Raw genomic sequence first — 5,659 nt, forward strand, 5'->3', positions numbered from 1 at the left:
CCGAGGCGAGTTCAGCCAAAGGCACGAGCAGCTCCGAGTTGGGCCGAACCGAACCGAGTTGGGCCGAACCAAAACAAGCTCAGCCGAAGGCAGCGAGTGGCTCCGACTTCAGCCGAACCGAGCCGAATCTAACCGAAAACAAAGCTTACGGATCAGGGATGGTTAGTTGAGGAATGCAGTAAAGGGAGGGACGTGAGAGAAGTAGGGAAGATGGGATTTACTGGAGGGTAAAGGGGAGCCAAGGCAGTTTTGGGGTAAGAAGTTCAGCAGGCTGAGACAGCACAGGGAGGGCAAGAGGGAAACAGAGGCAGAGAAATCAACAGGGAAAATGCTTTGATCCAAAAGTCCATCACAGGCGCTCATTACCGGGCACGAGAGCAGGAGACTGGGTTCGGCCGAGCTCGATTCGATTCGACTCAGTTCGGCTGAGTTCGGACCACGAACTGGTCTGGTGTGAAATGCGGCTCGGCTGCCCCCTCTCCACGCCGGGCCTCTGACAGCAGCGGCCGTTCGGGAACGGGGAAGAGCTGGGATCGCTTCTCACCGGGAATGATCAGGGACCAAACCTGGCTGCCACTGTGCATGACACGGGTCCCGTTCCGGGAGCGGGCAGGGCCCTGCAGGGACACAGGGAGCCGTAGCTCGGGAAGCGCCGCCGTGGGGCCGCAGCACCGGCTCGGCTGCGTTGGGATGCGCTCGGGGCCGCTGCCTGCAGTACCGGGGCGCGTCCCGCAGGGGGCGCCCCGGCGGGGGCTGCGGGGCGGGGCCGGGGCGGAGCGCCGGGGGCGAGCCCCGCCCGGGGCCGGAGCCGTGCGCGCCCCGCGGCTTTTCTGGGAGGGCGGCGGGGCCCTGGCGGGGCTGTGGTTTGGCAGCGCCTCGGGGAGAAGGGCACGGTCCCCGCAGCCGTGACTGGGCTGTAACGGGGAGCCGGACGCTGCCCGGCCGCGTGGTCGGGGCCGGCTGCTGGCAAAGGGGCCGGGGTCCCCGCCCTTTCCGGGCTGCGCTGTGCGCTTGGGGAGACCTTTGGGTGTCTGCGGGCACGGACGAGGCGTTCCGGAGCTCGGGCCCAGGGTGAGTACGTGCTCTCCCACCTCGGGGCTGTCCCGAACTGCGGTTCCCAGCCGGGGGCAGGAGCAGCCGTGCCGGGGCTGTGCCGGGAGCTCAGGGCTGCCCCGGCCTGGGGCCTATCCCGCGGCAAAGTGCGACATGGCAGAGAAGGGAGTCAAGGGTGCTCTGGAACTTGGAACCTACACCAGTGTTTTCCAAACATGTTCGCAGGGATTCAGCTGCAGGGAGGCTGCAGAGAAGGCTGCTCGGCACTGCTCCCCAAAATGGACCCTCCCCGAATGGGGTCTCGCAGAGGATGGAGCAATTGCAGCCACCGGGTCATTGCTGTGAAATTCGGTCAGTCTGGGGAAGGCTTTCCTGACTGTCCCTGTCTCCGAGCCAGCTGTGCCCTGTCCAGCGGCCCTGCCTGGGCAGCCGGCTCGGCACAGCTGGGTCCCTGCTCCCAGGCTCACCGGAGGGAGGCAGAGCCACCAAAGGAAGGGGCACGTGGGCCCTGCAGCCACGGCAGGAGGAGGGAGAGGAGGCAAAGCCTCTGCACCCGCCCTGGGCCCAGGAGAAGCTTCTGAGAGGCACCGGGGGCTCGTGTTTGTCCAGAAAGCTCAGGAGCTCCAGGGAGGCTCAGGGGGTGCCCCGGCCCCTGCAGCACTGCGAGAAAAGGGGCAGGTGAGGGTGCACAGGGGTCGGCTGCAGTCCTTAGAAGCAGGGTCTGCTTTCACCACTGTTGTGCTGCCTGCAGGGACCAGTGGCGTGCATTGGGAGCTCCTGCTGGGGCAAAAGCTTTGTCTTCCAAGGGGCAAAGCTGCAGCCTCTTCCTCACCAGGGACTGCCTCCATACAGGAAGCAGCACAGGGGACTGGCCGAGGGGCTCAGCCTGGGCACGGCCCCAGCAGGAGCAGCCCTGGGCACACTGGCACAGGAGGATGAGCCCAGGTGAGGAGCACGGCCCCAGCGTGGCACCAAGAGGCGCTGGCACAGGAGGATGAGCCCAGGTGAGTGCTCTGACCTGGGCAGCTTTGGGGAAGGTTGCGGGATCAGGCAGGAAGGAAGGAAGGAATGCCCCGATGCACGTGACCTGAGGAAGTTGTGCCGGGCTCTGGCTGAGGGGAACGCGCTGTGCCGGTTCTGGTGCTGGCCCTGCTGGGGCCCCTTTGGGCTGGCAGCGGGCTGCAGCAGGGCCGGGGTCACGGCTGTGCCTCCGCACTGTGCTTGGCCGTTCCTTGGGAAGAACGTGGTTGTGCTGTGGTTTCTGGTTGTGTGGCCTGTCCTGTCCTGGCGTGGTTTGGGGCTGCACTGGCAGTGCTCCTGGACAGGGCCCTGGCTGCCGGGGGGCTGGGACAGGAACTGGGGCTGGGATTCAGCCGTGCCTGACGATGGTGGGAGCCGTCACTGAGAGGGGCCGCACCAGAGCTGCCCGGGGGTGGCTTCTCCTCACACCATCGGCAGCCACCCAGGGCTGCTGCTGCTTTGGCTTCTGGTCCCAGACAGGCTGGGGACGATCCTGCCCCGCTCCCCCTCCCGGGGGGCTTCTGGTTGTTCTGGGCCCTTGGTGGCCGGTGTCATTTGCTCCTTAGTGCCGGCCTTGGCTCGGCGTTGTTTGAGGGACGTGCCCTGTGGCGTGTTCAGGCTGGGATCAGGGTCGTGCTGTGCCTGGCCCAGTGGTGTTTGTCAGGATGGGCAGCACAGTCTGTGGCTCCCCAGTCCTGCTCTGGGGCAGGGTGAGGGTGGCTGGGGGAAGGTGCTGGGCCGGGCCAGGCTCAGCCCCAGTGTTGTTTGGTGGCTGGTTCCCACAGTGCCCCTCACTGAGCAGAGGGCTTGCAGCAATCTGTGCCTCCTCCTCTGCTCCTCTGGGCAGAAACGTGCATTTTTGGGGCTGAGCCCCGAGCTCTCCCGTTGAGATTTCTGCCTCCCTGTCCTCGGTGCACGGTCTGTGCCCAAAGCAGGGGCAGCAGGGAGGGAAGGGCTGCCCCTGCCTGGGAGGGGGGACAGGCATCTCGTGTGGGGCTGTGCTGTGCACCCCGGCGATGCTGACTGACCCCCTTTGCGCAGAGACAGAGGAGACGCTGCTGCACCACGTCCCTGCAGAGCCCCGCCTCCCTCCTGCTCTCAGGGCTGGGACTGGGAGCCACCTCCGTGCAGACAGAGAGCGGCCCCTGGTCTGGCTTCACTCCCCGAGGGAAGAGGCTGCTCAGAGCTCCTGGTTAGGGACATCCACGCCTGCGCCTGGCTGGCAATCCGGGGTGCACCAGTTCCAGATCCAGCCACGAGAGGTTCCTGCTGCAGCTGCAGGTGAGCTCAGCTCTCCCTCAGGGACGCCTGTGCCTGTGACAGCTCCAGCTGATGGACACCGGACAAGAGCTGTTCCTGGTGCTCACAGCTCCTGCTGATGGACCCCTGCTGACTTATTGCTCAGGATATCTGAGGGCCCAGGTGATGTCTGTTCCTTCTGCTTGTTTCACTTGCAGGTGTTACCCAGTCCAGCTTGCTGAACCCCCAGCTCTGGCTGTGGCGTGTTCTTCATTCCAGCTCTGGAACTGAGATGCTGCAGTTGATGGCTGCTCCAGTTCCTTCCAGCTCTGCCTTAATAACTGCTGCTTTTTGTTACAAGCCACTTTAAAGCTCCAGCTAATTGCGGTTATCTGGGCTTTTGGCCAAGTTGTACATGACTCACTGTCATCAATTACATATAGCTATTGACTTTGTTATAACTATTAACTATTTATTGTCATAAAGTTATTGTTTAAATAGAAATAGAAGTCATAACTGTTGGTTGTGCACAATAAACAGTTGGACGTGGAAAAGGGGCTGAAAAGTGCTTTTCTTTCCTGAGACTGTCTCAGACCCCTGAAACAGCCTGGGCCCTGCTGGTGTCCCTACGTTTGGGGACCAAGGCGACCGGACCCCTCCTCCAGAGAGGGTCCTCATCCCCAGCCCTCCCCCCAAAGGCCCTCCCCAGCCTCTGCTCTGGGGGCTGAAAGCAGCCAGCTGAGCTGCTGTTTCCAGGTTTCTGGGAAGTGCCCCTTGGTCATTTTTCTGAGTCCCAGAAACACTGGACTAGACCTGCATCCCCCCTCCCCCCGGGACCCCCTCCTAGTGAGGGGGCCCCTGTAACTCGGACCCCCCACTCCAGGACCCCCGCAGTGTGATTGATGTTGGGAAAGCCGGAGCCCCGGCACTGCAATGGGGGGACCCCAGCGAGGGCGGGGGCGCCGGGCTCCGGCCCTCAGGGCTTTATTATTGCCCAGCACCCCGAACCCCACGGCTGCGAGGGAAGGAGAACGAGAATAGGGGAGCAGAGGGGTAGGTCAGGGCAGGTGGGGAGAGGTCGGGGTGTGCAGGGCAGCAGGGGACGGGGCTGGGGGTAAGGCAGGGTGGAGGAAGGAGCAGGACTGAGGGCAGGTGGGGGGGGGGCGAGGGAAAAGGGGCAGGGGGGAGCCCAGAAGGGGAGGGAAGGAAGAGGGAGAGAATAGAGCAGTAGGGTAGGGTAAGGTTAGGGTGCGGTAATAGAGAGGGGGCGGCGGGGGACGGCCGTCGGGGGGGAAGGAGGGGGGGTATTTGGGGAGGAGGGGGTGGGGGAGGAAGGGAGGGTTGAAGGGAGAGGTATAGAGAAAAAGAAACACAAAAGAAAAGAAACGCAGAACAAAAACATAGAGAAAAAGAGCTATAAGGCCCCGGCCGGCAGCATCCCCAACACCCCCCCCCCCCCCTCCCCCCCCGAACGCCGAGGAGCAACCAGCTCTGCCGCGCCCTCCCCGTGCCTTAAATCCCCAAGGCCCCGCCCCGCGCAGCCGCACTGGGCTCCCTCACACCTGTGCCGGCCCGGCCCCGGGGCCCCGCCTCCCCCCGCCCATAAATCCCGGCGGATCCGCGCCTGTCCCGCTCTCTGCGGGGGATGCGCAGCTCGGGATGCAGTGGGAGCCGCGGTCGGAGCGCTGTGCGAAGATCCGGATCGGGGGCTGCTGCTGCGCGGGGTCCAAAGCGCTCAGGTGGCACCCGGGGATTTGGGTCCTGATCCTGCCGGTATTTCCTGTGGGAGCTGGGCCGAGCCACTTCTTCCTCGGCGGGCAGGGTGCGGGTGCTGGGGCTGGAGGATCAAGGTGGGATTGGGGCTGGGATCGGGACCGGCATCGCCGCGTTCGGAAAGAATCACTCCGGGACAGGCGCTGCCGCTCCGGCTGTGGCGAGCGCAGAGCTGGGTCCCGCCGGGGCTCCGGCTCCGGCTGCGGCAACAGGGAGCCCGTGCTGTGCTACTGCCATGCCCGCCAGGAGGACGACGCTTCCTGGGAGCAGCCTCTGGATCGCGGCTGGAAGCGGGAAGGACACGGACACCGCCCGTACCGGCCCCGGGACCCCATCGGTATCGCCGCCCGCCCCGCGTGGCGCCCCCTGGCGGACGCGGCGCCGCCCCGCAGCGCCCCCGGCCCGGTAACCCCGGGGGGACACCGAGCCCCCCCGGCCCGGTAACCCCACGAGCACCGCGCTCCCCTACGAGCCCCAGCGCCCGCAGCCCCTTCTCCGTGTCCGCACCCCCGGGGCTGCAGCGCCCCGGCCGGAGCAGCCGCTCTGGGACGGCCGCTGGGGCCGAGGCGTTGCT

At 65.4% G+C, this 5,659-nt stretch overlaps 1 long non-coding RNA gene across 3 annotated transcripts; it reads left to right on the top strand.

Moving 5' to 3' along the window:
* Positions 1-797: 797 nt before the first annotated feature.
* On the top strand, positions 798-3,809 carry LOC128950917 (uncharacterized). Of its 3 annotated transcripts, XR_008484400.1 has the most exons (5): positions 798-1,071; positions 1,279-1,404; positions 1,906-2,057; positions 3,117-3,354; positions 3,531-3,809. It is a non-coding gene; the product is annotated as an uncharacterized LOC128950917 (long non-coding RNA). The 3 variants fall into 3 exon arrangements; XR_008484399.1 differs by lacking the exon at positions 1,279-1,404 and having other exon boundaries at positions 1,889-2,057; XR_008484398.1 differs by lacking the exon at positions 1,279-1,404.
* Positions 3,810-5,659: the final 1,850 nt, after the last annotated feature.

Source organism: Melozone crissalis, unplaced genomic scaffold, assembly GCF_028551555.1.
Source record: "Melozone crissalis strain CALT ecotype California unplaced genomic scaffold, PUWL_Pcris_2 ptg000006l_1, whole genome shotgun sequence".
Classification (NCBI taxonomy): Eukaryota; Metazoa; Chordata; class Aves; order Passeriformes; family Passerellidae; genus Melozone; species Melozone crissalis.